General features: G+C 35.8%; 1 long non-coding RNA gene across 1 annotated transcript; it reads left to right on the top strand.

Moving 5' to 3' along the window:
- Positions 1–2,602: 2,602 nt before the first annotated feature.
- Positions 2,603–14,634, top strand: LOC118761582. The gene is made up of 3 exons (XR_004997485.1): positions 2,603–2,718; positions 4,221–4,224; positions 14,624–14,634. It is a non-coding gene; the product is annotated as an uncharacterized LOC118761582 (long non-coding RNA).
- Positions 14,635–14,945: the final 311 nt, after the last annotated feature.

Raw genomic sequence — 14,945 nt, 5'->3', positions numbered from 1 at the left:
TAAGGTCGTCTTCCCTCCTTCGGTTATCTATTGAAAAAATTATTTTTGAATAATAAAAAAGTTTAGGAAAAGAGGCATACCGAAAATAAATTTTATCTTTACGAAAAACTTAACTAAATAGTTAATATTTTTACGCAAATTCTTCTGATTGCGCTGTCAATTGGTGGTAAATTGTGTTAATGATTGTGCTAATGTGGTTTCAACTATCAAAGTGTTTTTCAAAATCTGTTAATTGCACACTCTATTCAAGGTCGTGCAATCTGTAATTGCACATTCTGTCAAAGTCAAATATGATAATAGCTTTAATTTTGATTCATGGTCGATAATGATATATGCATTTAATTTTAAAGAGAAAATAATAGGATGAATTGAATTTCTTTATCGCGAATAATTGGAGTTCATCATTGTTAATATTCTCGCTGTCGTTTTCATCAAGGATATTCTTAATACGTGAGATTTTTGCCTCGAAGGTTTTAATGGACCTCATCATGAATGTTGAGGACATTAACGTTGTTCATTTTAATCAAATGCAGAAAATAATTTTTTGATTTTTTGGCGGAAAGGTTTTAAGGACCTCATCATGTAAGTCGAGGACATCGTAGTTGTTCATTTTAACCAAAATGCAGAAAATTTTTTTTAATTTTTTTTGGGGGGAAGGTTTTAAGGACCTCATCATGTAAGTCGAGGACATCGTAGTTGTTCATTTTAACCAAAATGCAGAAAATTTTTTTTTTAATTTTTTTTTGGGGGGAAGGTTTTAAGGACCTCATCATGTAAGTCGAGGACATCGTAGTTGTTCATTTTAACCAAAATGCAGAAAATTTTTTTTTTAATTTTTTTTTGGGGGGAAGGTTTTAAGGACCTCATCATGTAAGTCGAGGACATCGTAGTTGTTCATTTTAACCAAAATGCAGAAAATTTTTTTTTAATTTTTTTTTGGGGGGAAGGTTTTAAGGACCTCATCATGTAAGTCGAGGACATCGTAGTTGTTCATTTTAACCAAAATGCAGAAAATTTTTTTTTTTATTTTTTTTTGGGGGGAAGGTTTTAAGGACCTCATCATGTAAGTCGAGGACATCGTAGTTGTTCATTTTAACCAAAATGCAGAAAATTTTTTTTTTAATTTTTTTTTGGGGGGAAGGTTTTAAGGACCTCATCATGTAAGTCGAGGACATCGTAGTTGTTCATTTTAACCAAAATGCAGAAAATTTTTTTTTTAATTTTTTTTTGGGGGGAAGGTTTTAAGGACCTCATCATGTAAGTCGAGGACATCGTAGTTGTTCATTTTAACCAAAATGCAGAAAATTTTTTTTTGGGGGGAATTTATCTTTACTTTGCCAATTTGAAGTTGGTGTGCACACACAGACAGACAGACAGACAGACAGACACACACCATACCATTTTATTATTAAGATTGAAACGATTCAAAAGGCGACGAAAACCAAAGAAACGACGTGGCAGGGCGGCTAATAATTTTAATATTTCTATTCACATTGGCTCAGGCAGGCGTGGGTTCTTATTTGGATCACTTCTCCAAGTCCTGCTGGCCTCTCACGAGCTTCTTCTGTCAGCAACTCCAACTCCATTTCAATTTTCCCGTCTAACGATCCTTCGCCTTCTAACGATCTGTAATGAATATCTGTCTTCTGCACCAAGTCTATTCCATCGATCCACGCCTTGACGTAAATTTCAGACATCATTTCGGGCCCAATTAATGGCTGGTCATTTAAAACCACGTCCTTCGTGTTCCACACGATCACTCTCAGTTCATATCTGTGGAAAAGGAGGTTGAGGTGAGAAACCTGACAGCATTTCTTTGAAAATTAATGTCTGATCCCATTTTGGAGACGTAGTTTTTTTTAATTTTCTTGGTTTTTTGGCTCTGGTTGTTACAAACAACATATAAATAGCAGTCTCGAACATAATATTACTTATTACCTGATAATCCGTTTTTATCCAATCCCACGAGATTTCTACCTTGGAATATATATGCTCGAAGTTGAAATTTATGACAGGCTTTAACATGAAAGGTCATTGACGGAGAAACGAGATCACATGTCTTGTCTTTTTTCTAAAAATACACTAAACTGTGTTACTTACCGAATTATTGAATAAAAATGTGCACGGAATCAGCTCTCCGTCGCAAATAATTCTTCGAACCCACCGCCGACGTCTAACCAAGTCCATTTTTCGGTTTATTTTATGAAATTTGGTAGTAAAAAGTTGTGCGTACTCCCAACCATCAGTGGAAATTTCTTTTTCAATCTTTGTTTAAGTGATAAATAAAATACAGTCTCGTTATTGTTAAAAGTCCTCGTTCTTAATAAACGTCTTCTTCGACAGTTGTGGTAGAGCTTTTCTATTGGAGAATAATTGGTCATTTCTCCATCAAACGTAGCATATTCCCAACCTAATTCATCTATAATTATAGCATGCCAAATTCGTCCACGGCTCTCTTTAAATCGACTTTCCAGTCGTCAGCCCATGACCATCCACTCTCTAACTGGACATCCATAGCTTTCATATCGCTCGACTAGATGATCATGTCGACAAAATACTGAGGTGGTAGGAACCCATTTCATTCCCGGAGAACGCGATTCACCCACTCCATTGCCAACCATCTGGACATTTGAATGAATTTTTAGGAAGGTTTATTTTTCCTGTTATATCTGAAAAATGCGGCCTTGTAAGTGAGAGTTCACTCCATTTCGAGGTTTCGTATAAATTTCGGTCAAGAATATTTGCATTTTCTCTTTCCCCAATTGGTAAAATTGGCTGTCTGAATAAGATGTGTAAAATTCAAAAATACCTTAGATCAGCTATGAGATCCTCAACATATTTGATAGCTTTGCTAGCCAACTCCCTGTGCTAGACATTTTGAATTATCATATTGCGAATAATTGCAACATACTTGTCCTATCAAGCTAAATCGCTCCAGGTATACTATTTTGAGTTTGTAGTTGGAAATTTGGTTCATAGACTTGATTCTGAACAGAATGTCCTCCCCTGGCACTCAATTCTCATTGCGGGTTTTTCCGATCCAAATGGAATATAATTGCAGTGATTTCCGTCATAATATTCCTGCAGAGGCAGAGTTGTTGAAGACGTCGGAATAGATTTACTCTCAAGTACATTCCCGTAGATTCCTGTTATCCAGTCATTATGAAGTTTAAACCAATGCTTAGTTCGAATGTGATCATTCCATCAAGTTCCTTCAGCATTCCTGCGTTTTGAATCATCCCAAGAAGAACACAAGAGCGTCTGTTCTTATATTTTAAAAATGACGAAATTAAGTTACATAAATGTTAAGTTTCTATGAATTGTCGGCAGGACTAATTGGTGGGGAAGTTGGGTCACTTGGAATAGTTTTCAAATCAACTAAAATCCTTCCTCGGTAACTGAATCCTTCCACATTCCCCTTTTCGGCGTCCATAAACTTGTCAGAAAGGAGGGTAAATTCTCGATGAGATCCATAAATATTAAGATAAGCAGGCCCGAATGTCGGCATAAAGCCTAGCACTCATTCACTGTATATCACCGTTTTCTCCTGAAAGAGAAATATCCGAAATGGACATTGTGGTCGTCCCCACCAAATCATTTCCGTTTAATTTGTCCCTGAAATTTAAGGTCACGGTAATGCGACCAATCCATTACGGTCAATTTAACGGTCTTACACAACGTCGGAAACTGAAAATGTGAAAAAATAATTTCCACCATAAAATTGAACGCAAGTCGTTCCATGAATGAAGGATGATCTGTGTTGGGCAATATACTGGATTTACTCTTGTTATTAGCGATATTCACCCAACCGATTTCCCCGCAAATGAAGTAATTACGTAAGGGTCGATCAGATCTTTGTTGCTGTTTTTCCTAAATAGACTTTTCATTATAGGATTCACTAAATATGTTGTTTAAATAGAAAATAAAGCCATTTACGCGCATTGGCTAAAAATACTTTGTGGCAAATCTTCGGCTTCATATATTGTTAAGAGTAATGTCATTGGATGCAAGGATGCTCCCAGTGGTTTCAGCAGGTTTCTATTGGGTTAAATATTATATATACAATTCAACGTCAAAGTTTGTAGAATCTTGCGCAAAAACAGGCGGCTTGTCGTTCGCACCGACAACAGAAATGCATATTTTTAAAAACCCAGTTGAAGACATTCTTTTCTGGTTTGGCAAACTCAGAAAAAGCCATTTGTTAACAACAGCTCGAGAAGGGGAGTGGTAAACGTAGCCAAGGTCGCACTAAAAGTGAATTTAAACGAATAACGGAGAATGATCCGATTAGGCAGTCGCTATGCAGTATTTTTGAGTCGTAGACCTAAATTGAGTTTTAGATTTGGTCACGACATTAAAGTCAATGATTTCAGTCACAAGTTGTTTTGGTGATATTTTTAAATTAAAATAAAACATTTCATTTGACTCCGGACAGTTGGTGCTCTTTTTAATTGTTGTTTTTTTATATTGCTTTTTCAACTTCAACCTGCAAATGGGTTTTATGTTTTCTCCTTGCAATCGTCTCGCACTTACAATTTTCACTCGGATCTACTTTTAAGACAATTCGAGAACCTCAAAGTCCCTGGGATTTGTGTCGACAACGACAGGCCTCGTTGATTGAATAGAAAGTGAATTCTTCGGAATTTCAATTTTATCCTCTAACAATGTTAGTTCAAATTACCCGTCGGTTCTATTGTGAGGGGAGTCTCCTCTTCTACCGTATTTTGATTCATATCTACTTTGGCTTGTTTTCGAAGTTCCCTTCAGAGATAGTTCGAGATGAAATGAATCAATTGATTTTTGGAAAACATTGTCGAGTTTTGCTTGTGCAGTTCCTAGTAATCTATTCACATGTTAAACTAAATTAACCTATTTTTTCCAATTTTTTCGTAATCCATGACAATCACGTCAATGACCTCGTCGAGGCCAAAAGGGAGCTCATCTATCGAAAATACTAATTCATAACATTTTTAATGAATTTTGACAAACTGAGTTATAAACTGGATTAATGTTCGACTTGATGACATTTGTACTTTTTTCTGTTCTAAAAAGTAATGCTTGTCACAAAGAAAGCAGGCTGTTAGAAATAAAGGCACTCAAATGATTTTTTTGTTCGCATTAGCAATTGAGCAAGCAACAACAGTTAACTCTGGAATACAATAAAGTTAGGACTAGATTTAAGTACCTCTGAATTTGAATTTAACATATGGATTACACAATCATTTTTGAGTGCCGAAATACTCGTTTCTCATTGACTATCCATCAAACATGTAAGGCCATTCAAAAATAGCATTTGATTGGAAAGAATTTTGGAAATACAACTACAAAACATTTGTATTACCAAAAAAATCTATTCTTAAGGAAATTTTTGGGTTGAGAATAATCATTTAGTTGTTGTTTCATATGATTAGTAATAAAATAGTTTTTACTGATTGAAAACAGTAAATCCACATGGGTTTTGCACTAAGAATAGCGAAGAACCAATATTAAAAGTAAAATAATTATTTAGCTATTTTCCCTTTGCTAACTATCTGGAATCCTCTCCCCGCATCGACCTCAGTTTGTGTCTTGATTGACCTCATATTCATTGTTCGCCCAAATACTTTCCATATTTTGTTGTTGTGGACGGCCATTTCAGAAAACTGCAGAAATTTTGGATTCCCGTCAAGTCAACTGACCCGACTCCCCACATCCACGAATCCTTCCAGTCGAATTCCATTTCCAGGGATTTAAGCAACGTGAGTTTGCCCAGTTCTGCAAATATGAGGAAGCATTCCACAGCCGTCTCCTCCGTGTTCGTAGCCACATTTCAGCAGTCGATCACTTAAAGTCAATGGCCAATGTGAATTGTTTTGTCGATGCGGGGCGAGGATTCCAGATAGTTAGCACAGAGAAACTTGCCAGCAATGCTAAGTGCGTTGATGATAGCCTTCTGGGGAGAATGTTTGAGGGCAAATAAAAAGCAGTCCTCCAGTCATGAGGAGGAGTACTTGTCGTCGTCGAGAATATTGTGGGCCATCAAGTATTGTCGACAGTCCTGAGTTTGGAACAGATCAATAAAGTCTTGTAATTTGACAGCACACGGATTAAACATTCTGCACAATTATATCACAGCTTAAGATTTAATGTTGGCAATTTTATTTAGACCAGTAATATATTCAATAATGTATAATAAATAAATGTCATAGCGCCCGGTTGTTGATACTGTCCGGGGTGATGAGAACGACTGATCACTTAAAAACACTAACAAACAGTCGTTCTTGTTTCAATGGAAAATATCATAAAAAATATCATAAATAGCTTTATCGACTCAAAATATTTCTCTCCGTCATAAATAAAATTGTGTTATAAAGAATAAAAATTTTCATTAAAAATAGGATGAAATTGAATTGAAGGAATAAACTTACAAATATTACAAAATGATGAAATTTCAGATAATTTAACCATTAAAAGAAACTACATCGCGAAATATCCCTTCTGAATCCAATTAAATAAAAAAATAAAGATCGATCAAATAATGTAATACAACAACAAGGTATGTCAACCGCGTGTTTACACGTGCCATAATTTATTAGGTTTTCTATTAATAATTGGATAACCAAAAATTAAAATAATTTATTAATGAAAACAAACATTATTTTAATTAAAAAACAATTCTACCTAGTAGCTTATAAACAGTGTATATATTAGAGCGCATATCTCATAGTGTTTTTAAGTGATCAGTAGTTCTCATCACCCCGGACAATATCAACAGCCCGAAAGCTATGACATACGACAATTAATGGCCTCACAAGACACCCGGCCAGCCTCGCGAATGGCGAAGCCGTTCCCTCGGATCACAGCAATCAACAGACGTTCCAGGAGCCAAGAATACTCTCTTGGATCGTGGCTTGTCCTTGAAATCCGTCGACCGAGCGAGCGAAGGAAGCGGAGTGTCTTGGGGCCGAAGATCCCGGAGGACTCCACGGCGATTGGAGTAAAGAACAGCGAGTTGGAGAGGTGGCCGTACTTGAGAATCTTTCGGTCCTCGGCCTGCCTCGAAGCGTGCCCAGGATTGGCGGCGGACAGAGCGAAATTTCCCAGCGCGAGAACGTGTCCGAACAGGTAGAATCCCAAATAAGGGATTTCCCCTGCTTGTATGGAAGGTGGACATCCCGTCTTTAAAAGATAAACTCCTTTATGGGGCATTTAATATTTTATATATTTTTAAGCAATAATAAATTTGATTTTGTTAATCTCAATTTTCAGGCGGTATTTAATAAACTCGACATCTCCTTTTGCGGTTTTCCAAAGTACCTTTCGATTTGAGCAAATTAACAAGTTTCGAATTCAATTGATGATTTGGTGTTCCTTTAGGTCTCAAAATAATTTTTCCAGCCTAAGTCTCCAATAATTTTATGATTGACGATCTTAGGTGATCGTCGAGGTTGTCAATATTCTCTCTGCTTCTCAAAGGCTGGAGCACGACAGTTCGAAGAGACTCCCGCATAGAAGATTCAAATAAGCTCCAGTCCATATTTACGAGGTTGTAACCAATGAATAAGTCCTCAGTAATATTCACAGCTATCCGTATTCGCATTGTTTGGGGGATATGGTCAGAGCCAATGTCCGTCTCCAATCTCGGTATATAACATAAGGGACTAATTGACGCCGAGCATAGAAAGAGACCCAAACGATCATCCCGGCCTCTGTCGGCATAATGATTCAGTTCTTTCAAAATAAAGACAGAAAAGCCCAGACTACTGGCTAAGTCTTAAAGGACAGCTCCATCCATGTTTGTTGTTTCACATCCATAGTTCACATTTCAAGATCTCCGACTATGATTGCCAAGGAATTTTCTTCAAAGAACGTCTCAATGACAATTGAATAACGCCTTAGAGACTTTGAGTACATTCCTCCAATGGTCAGCCAGCCAGTAGTCGTGTGCAATTCAAGCACAATAAGTTCACAGAGAGTCACCTCCACAAGTCTGATGTTCCTCATCTTCAGGTCGCTCTGTAATAGACTGAGGTTCCTGTTCCCGCCACTGAGTTTGTTTTCCATGGTATATTAATGGAAATGTAGCCTTTAAATTCCATTTACATTCCTTCAGCTAAGTTTCATTAATGACCAAGATGTCAGACTTCGCTGAAGATAGGAGGAGCCTCAGTTCCGGTGATCGTTAGTACGATCAATCCTTCCGTCGTCGGCGACTAACCTCCCGTGGGAGTGCCGCCAACTTGGCTAAAGGAAACGTATCATTGGTTGGCTTTTCAGACATTTCGAAGGCTTGCTCCTCTATCAAGTCCAGAGTTTCACTTTGGCTTCCTTCTGGTTGTTAAGGGGCCCGTTTTTACATTGCTTACTTTCTGTGGAACACAGATCGGATCTTTTTGAATGCCAAATTCGACAGTCATTGCAATCCACTGTTTCGAGAGACTCAGCGTCCGTCTGTACACCAGCATCAGAGAAAAGTCCGTTTCTTAACGATTTCCTTCGGAATTTTTCCCCCCACAAGTTCCTCATTTGAAACTTTTATATTAGGTGCATTCCTCTTGGGAAATTAATTATTAGAGATATCCTAAGAATTCTTCAAAGAGTTTTCAACTTTAACTTTCCAATTAAAAATTGTGCTCTAGTCGTCAGATGGTGTCACAGAGGTTCCCAAAGTAATTTCTGATTGTCGCATTACTCCGATTCTTCTCTCCAGTGACTGTTTAGCGACTGGGCAACTTCCCTAATTGGCTCTGTGCGTCGACAGGCCACAATTAATATAGAAAATACCCCCACATAGAAAGCGGCGCAGAGACTCCTTGCAGAAAGATGCAATATGACCGAAATTTTGATAGCAAAAACATCGCACTTAAGGTCGTTTAAACCATTCAACTCTTAGTGGAGTGAAACCAATTTTCAATCCCAGAGTTATCAGAGACTGTGCTTCGACTTTGTTGGTTACGATGAGTTTCCCGAGAGTTAGAAGCTCCCCATTCTTATAGAATCTTTCCAATAAAAAGCCCCTGGAGATTACTCTCGAAAAAAGCTTTTCGAGATCACAGTCTCGAACCCAATATGAAATTTTTCGTATTATGAGTTCGGACTTGATAAGGGTAGCCATCTCAATCGAATGGCCACGCATTCCTAAAGGATGATTCTGGTCCAAATCGATCTGAAAAGATCGAAAGTCCTTTTCCCTTTTAAATAGTAGCTCATATGAGCTCATATTTCCATTGTTTTTACATAAATTGATTTGCTCAATCAAAGGTAGAAAAACCAAGCACTTGTTTATGTATATCTTCTATAAACTAAATTAAAAAGTTTTTTAAGTCAAAATGATATTTTCTTGATTTATGGTAAATTTCATTTAATGGAACGCAAGACTTGTGGAGATTGAAAAAATCGCTAAGTGCTAAAGATTTATTTTAGTCTCCCTTGTTTTTAAAATAATCCTAAAAATGAGACACTTATAATTTTCTCTTAGTCCTAATTATGAACTATTTCTATTTTAAATGGCAATGCAAATAGGTCAATCAAATAATTTTATTGTCAGCTAGGTCATCATAATTTGAATTTTTATTGATTTAATTCAAAGAAAAACCAATTTTAATAAAAACCAGTCCCAAAATTAGTGACAGATATGGATTTTAACTTCAGGGGTAAATGGAGGGAGGATAGTAGATCTCATCACATGGATAATTCATGAGTTTAAAATCACTGTCATAATAAAAATCGACTTGGTTAATGACATTCTGATGGTTGGTAACGACCTTCACAGTAACCCCATACGACTTAAGAATTGCTTCTTCAAAACGGATTCGCTAAATCTTAAGGATTGCAATCAAACCGAATAAATTTCTTTTTTTGACGGGATAATTCCAGAATCAGAAAGTTTTCTAGAATGTATCACCAACAACCTAACTTATCTAAATTAATTTCCTTGCGCAATTCCAACGCTTTACTGAAATATTTCAGTTCTCCATCGAGAATTCCTTTAAAATGCCGTCCATGTTTATTCCATTCATGTTCCCTGAGTTTAATTTAACTCAATAATCACCAAAACATTTCATTCGGATGACTTTTTAGGTCGCTAGAAAAATATTTCTCTAGTTCTTTTTTTATTGGCTAAAAATTGATTTATTGAAACAGTACATTTAATTTAACAATAGAAAATGGACATGTCCCTTCAGTACTGAGATTTTTAACGGACCAGAGGCCGTGAATAGTCCACGTTGATGATCCCGTTTTTATGTAATCTTTATTCTTATTGATTATAACATATTAAGTAAAACTTCAGCATAACCAGGCTGCCACTGTAAGGCATAGACATATGATACAGAATCCATTCTAGATTAAAATTATAACAATTAATTTTTAGCGTCTATTTTTAATAATTTCTATGAACAAAACTAACAAGACCCAATTTATGCAACTAATGTATACGTTTGAATATTGCTATTTCGTTTTAGGTTATCCTAATGAATTTTTTAAATAAAATTTATCGTTAATTTTTAATAAAAACTTATTTTTATTCTAGATTTTAAAAAATTGACTAATTTTAGTCAATCGAGAAATATGAATTCCATGTAACTGCTCCCAGCATTTGTTCACTCAACAACAATATACTTATTAACATCAAGTCCATCGTAAAGTTGATACTACCGAACGTTGGCATTGTTGTCTTGTTTATAAATTAATTTGACGTTGAGACCTTAAAAGCACAGTCGTTCAACATTTAAATTTTCGTCGCATCTCAATTTTCTGTTTTAAACATTTTTTCGTTTGCAATAATTAAATTTTATAATGCAATATCCTATGCCTCTGATAATTCGGTCAAATCAAAAGCTAAAAGTTGCTTCATTTCCCCCTCATCGATTTTTCCAGGATTTTTAACACCCATAAATATATAAAATGGGATTTTTTCTCAAAGAAAGAATAGTTTTTAACATTCCTTTTTAAAAATGATACATTTGGATAAATAAAAATTCTGGTTAATAAAATGAATAGTATTGTTGTAATCATTTACGATGTCTATTTTGTATTCCCAATATTGTCCAAAACAATTTTGAGAAGAACTTGCCGACAATATTCAGCGTTTTATGTTTTGATTAAATTTAGAAATCGAATTTAAATATTAATTTTTCGACTTGCGATAGTATCAAAGAGCACGAGGCCTCACAAGTATACCATATTAATACATTGAGCATTTATTAGCAAATTGGAAAATTCTTTTTCAATATTAATGTGTAGAAGAAGCGATGGCCCGTAATACAAAATTCTTTGGAATAAGTCTGTGATTTCTGCAGACGATTTGATCACTGACAGTTCAAACATTACATATTTTGAAAAAGAATTTCACAATTACCAAAATTTATTTTAGTAACATCAAATTCATACCCAGCTAAAGCTATCATTTATAGCCGAATATCTTTCAAGCTCAATTAAATCCGCAATGTATCTGTCTCTGCATCTTTTTGCAATGATTGGCGTAATAAGAAGCTTCGTAGACAATAATTTTTTCGGCTAAGAATATTTACAGAAAGGAGTTATTATTTGACAGAAACCACAAAGCGATAGCATCTTAGAAATTTCTTCTCTATTCAATTCATACTAGAGATTTTGTAATTTTGAAAAAAGCAGTCTCTCCCAAAGTGGTTATAGTTATGTTCCGCCTAACTTTTATTTATTAAGTTACGCCTCAACACACTTAAACTTTAGAGAGTTGAGATCAGTTATTAATTTTCTCAGATCGAGAAAATTTTCCAGAGAATAGTTGATATTCAAAAGCTGGCATTTTCCTTTATTTACTTCTAGCTTGAAATGGCGGAGGGCAAGGCAAGATTGAGAGGTCCCGGAAAATAGACTCAGTGAATTCTCAAAGGAGAGTTTAGAGAGTGTACGGCATCATCGACTGCGAGAGCGAAAATGAGAAGCCCGAGTGGGTCATACTGCTGAACTCCTGTTTGGGAACAGACGACTTAATTGCCGAAAATGAAACTTAAAACTCTTGCGACTGTTCCATTCTCAAATACCTCTGAGTTGATAAAACATGTTGCGTCGATTGTGAGCCAGAACGAACCTATTTTATACAAGTCTTTATACGATGAAACCTAAATGAATTTATGTGATCATTCCGTGCTTTCTGATACTCAGCTTGAGAGTAAAATAAGATAATTGAAATATCAAAGTGTTCTTTGTGGACTTGCTCGCTTTTCTCTCATTTATTCTGTTTGTGTAAATTTTGAAAAGATGCAGTCCAATTCTTTTAAGAACAGAGAATATTGAATTTTAGTTATATTAAGGAATTTTTCATTAGGCGTAGTTTATAACTAAAATTCAATAAAAATAGGATCACATGTTTAGATTATCTTGTGTAGAGTTTGCCATCTCCACAGTGTCGATTATTTTGTCACTTCCATAACTGGCATATATTGTACGAATATTAAAACTATATTCAAACATTCTATCATTTAATACAGCCGAAAACACAGCACTAATTTAACTTAGTGCCGCTAATATCGGCAAATATTATTGAACATTACTTTTATGTTCAACATAATGAGACGCTGTTAAATATTATGACTAAAAATTTCTTGAAAATGATCATACTATTGGGAGTGTTCAATTTTATTAAGGCGGAGTCCAATAATCTTACTAGAAACTTTTTCAAGCTTATTTTTAAAAAGAAAATTTGCTTGTACATTAAAAGTTTGAATTCTTTTTAATTTTTCATGTAGTTTGGTGATATGAATCATCATATTTTTGCTTCTTTCACAAATGAAAGGTTTCAGCTAAATCTTGTAGATTGGAAAAGGTTTTCAGCTTTAAATTATGATTAAAAATGGATTTTAGCATTCATCGATATTTATGGTAGGTTAGTAGGTTTTTAAACAATTTATTCAGATTTGCATTTGTCAGACCACATTTTCATAATTTTTCAAAAGAAGTATGCAACAATTTAAGATCGCATTTCTACCTACATGGACGTTGCAAAATTTTGCAATCGGATAATGGCTAAGAATTCAAAAATGTGTCTCTAAAAAATCTTTGTGAAGAGTTCAACATAGTTAGAGTTCACCGCTTATTCCTCGATATCTTTTGAAAGGACCATTTGGGTAAAGAAATGTACAGGGGATGTAAAACCACAAAGCTTATTACGTAAAAATGATGGTATCGAAGCAAATAGGTGGAATTTTTACCTTCATTGAATTATCGAAAAGAATGAAAACTTACTCTGTTCATGTCTTCATTTGATAAAAATTATATAACGATAATGTGATGTTACACATCTCATGTATACATATGTCCAAAATAACAAATTACAACTTTTCGTCGCAGGCAAAATGATGTGGAGTCTAAGCACTATAGTCAGGAATATGGCAAAGTGTGCTTTTATATTTATCCCATAACTCTCCATAAATCCACATCGGCGCTGTCAACTGTGTCCAGAGTGTGGTTATCTTGACGATATTCTCTCCACGGGAGGTAATATGCAGGGATTATTATGGATTCACTTAATGCTGCCTGCACTCAGTCGAATTGGCGGTGTTCCTCTCAATTTTCTCTTATTGGGGGAAATTAGGGATGTCTGCGCTGATTTACTCTTAGTCTTTTGATAATTAAACCGTCTCTGCTTCACTAGTTGTATCAATTAGGACGCGATGACAAACCAATTTCATTAAGTTTTAAATTTTCATGATTTTCCTAGTGTTTTTTCTCCCGCTTACACCACAAATTGCTAATGATCTTTATTTATTTTATCAATTTTGTCGAAAATCTCTTATATTGTGGAGCCATTCTTTTCATTGCTTAAGTCAGTAGAAGATTACACTTATTGAATGTCCATAGTACTCCTCATGTTTGCAATGCGGTTGACCTATGATCGAAATTTGGGTGGAATCGTCCTCCAGGTTTGTCCAAGTGGGAGGGATGTGCAGTGCATGAATAAGTGATAAAAAAACAAGTTCTACTCGTAGTAAAACTGCTGTCAAAGGCATTAATAGGGGGAACAGGCATATATGTGAATTCTTCCATCAAGATCGGCGACAGCCAGATTGTTCTAACGTAGATAGATAAAGCAACATTTCCCTCGTCAAAAGCTATGCGAGTGTTCTTGGCGAATTTGATGCAACGCGTCTTTAAGAACTTCATGTGTCTACAATTTATAAACTGAATATAGGAATCTTGACTAGAACTGAATATTATGACATCCTGATCAACCAGGCCAGCAGGTTAAATGTAGAATGATTTGCAGAACATGAAATACTCACGGGAAATTTAAATTTGTCGACGCAGCGTGTGAGCTGAAAATCATAGGAGGAAATCTGTCCGTTCTGTCTTAAAACATAAGTATAAACACATACAGTAACACATCAATGGGATGACATGGGAAGAGTCAAATACAATCAACGAGACAGGAGAATCCCCCACTTTCTTGATTTTGGAGGGCCAAGAACTAATTTATGACAGCAAACGTGGTAATTTGGTGCGCAAGTCATATAACAGCATATTGCCCGTTGAAGTGCCAACAACGAGAGTTTTAGTCCCAAATTCGTCAAAAGCCATGCAAGTGACGAGACAGTGAGCAACATCCAAATTCTACTCGCACTGCCAGACAAACGACAACCTCGTGAAAAAGTTCAGTCTCCAGATTCCACATTGAAATGCTTTGTTTATGAGAGATGGCCAGTAAACCACACGACTGACTCCAGGATGAAAGAACATTCATTTCCTCGCCTACAAACAAACAAGTACAACTCGAGGCAGCCATCCATGACCGGACGCGCTCATAAGTGGGGTTGCCGCGATATACACAAACAATGTGGTTATCTGACTACATTAATGCAATGCACTGACGAGATATTGTCAGCAAGTGGGCATTGTCGTGCTCGTTTATAATTTCCAAACAAGAAATGTCTGATTCCGAGGATATTATGTGGTTCAGTGCTCCCTTCCTGTCCATCACACTACCC

Source organism: Octopus sinensis, unplaced genomic scaffold (assembly GCF_006345805.1).
Source record: "Octopus sinensis unplaced genomic scaffold, ASM634580v1 Contig15441, whole genome shotgun sequence".
Lineage (NCBI taxonomy): Eukaryota > Metazoa > Mollusca > Cephalopoda > Octopoda > Octopodidae > Octopus > Octopus sinensis.
The sequence above is the reverse complement of the archived record's forward strand: the minus strand, read 5'-3'. Positions and strand labels throughout refer to the sequence as shown.